This window comes from Orycteropus afer, unplaced genomic scaffold (assembly GCF_000298275.1).
Source record: "Orycteropus afer afer isolate SDZICR_OR568_19922 unplaced genomic scaffold, OryAfe1.0 scaffold00229, whole genome shotgun sequence".
Taxonomy (NCBI): Eukaryota; Metazoa; Chordata; class Mammalia; order Tubulidentata; family Orycteropodidae; genus Orycteropus; species Orycteropus afer.
Window position 1 is genome coordinate 5,425,515 of NW_006921816.1, and position 1,928 is coordinate 5,427,442.

Sequence of the window (1,928 nt, forward strand, 5' to 3'; positions counted from 1 at the left end):
GTTGGGCAATCCTACTTCCGTAGTGATACTGCCTCGGAAACCCAAGGAAGGGTCGTTATGAGTCGGGGCCGACTCGACGGCAAATAACAACAACAGCAACATTACTATTTCAATGAAGTCTTTTGAGGGCATACATTTTCATTTTTTTTCTTCATTTTTCGTTGGGATTTGGGTGAAATTTTATAAAGCAGATTCATTTTACATTCAACAGTTCACACACACTTTGTTTGGTGACGCTGGCTACATTCCCCACAGTGTAATAGCTCACCTCCTACTTCCTCCCTGTGGTTACCCTTTCCTTTTGTTCTTCTTGCTGTGCATTCCTGCCTGACTACCTTTCTCCCTGTGCAAATGCTGCCCATGGCTGATTTTTCTAAGGACTGCATCTCCCTGGTGTAGGTGTTCAGCTCCTAAGCACATGTCTATTGTTTGGCTGAGAGTTAAGCCAGGAGAGTGAGTTAAATTCCAGGCCCGAAGGATGACTTAAGGCTATAGTTTTGGGGCTTTCATCAGTTTATGTGAGATCAGTAAGCCTGATCTTTGTTAAGATTTTGAGTTTCATTCCACATTTTTCAATTTTATTACTAATAAGATTTAATTTTTACATGGTCCCATTCATCAATTTTATTTTCTTCCCTTCCTGCATTTGTTGTTATGCTTGTTACCCTGTTTTTACAAAAGATGAGCTTACATGGTTTTTTCTGTTTTCTTCCAGGAGGTTTATGGTTTTCAGTTTAACATTTCGGTCTTTGATCCATTTTGATTTAGTTTGTGTGTGTGGTGTGTGGTATGGGTCTTGTTTCATTTTTCTGTAGGTGGTTATTGAATTTTGCCAGAACCATTTATTAAAGAGACTATTTCTGAACTACTGAATGGACTTTGAACCCTTGTTTAAAATCATTTATATGTAGATGGCTGGGTTTAATTCTGAATTTTCAATTCTATTCCACTCCTCTATATGTCTGTCTTGAATCAATACCAGGTGATTTTTTATTTACATTGGCTGTATGGTATGTTTTGATATCGTGGAGTGTGGGGTCTCCTACTTTCCTTTTGTTTTTTCAATACCTCCTTGGCTATGTAAGGTTTCTCTCCTTTCCATATCAAGTTGTTCATTACTTTTTCCATTTCAGTGAAAAAATATCATTGAGATTTGTATTAGGATTGCATTGAATTTGTAGAATGCTTTAGGTAGCCACTTCTTGGAAGGAAGATTTGGCAATCTACTTCTATAGAGATACCGCCTCTGAAATCCAAGGAGGGGTTGCTATGGGTTGGAACTGACTTGATGGCAGTGAGTTTGTTTTGAGTTTTAGGTAGAACTGACATATTAAGTGTTTCAATCCCTGGGCAATGGATATATTTCAATTATTGTAGGCCTCTATTAGTTTCTTGTAGTAGTGGTTCATAATTTTCATTGTATAATTCTTTGATGTCTGTTGTTAAATTTCTAGATATTTCACTGATTTGGAGGCTATTATAAATGGTATTGTTTTCTTGATTTCTTTTTCAGAAAGGAGAAATTCTGAAAGCAGCAAAAGAAAAATTAAACATAGCATACACATGGTTTTTCATAAGAAACAGTGTGGCGTTCTCCCCAGAAACTCTAGAGGACAGAAAACAATACCAAACCCACTACCATCGAGTCAATTCGGACTCATAGTAGCCCTATATGACAAAGTAAAACTGCCCCATAGGATTTCCATGGATGTAAATCTTTACAGAAGCAGACTGCCTCATCTTTCTCCTGCAGAGTGGCTGGTGAGTTTGAACAAATGATCTTTTGGTTAACAGCCTGCAGTGTAGTAAATTACTTAGTGTGGCTTTTCTACCCATAAGTCTTTGCAAACTCCAAGGTGGGATTTTCTATGAGCAACTGAGGAGCTCCTGATTGCTGAAGCTATCCATCTGGGTTATTTCTGTTGGGC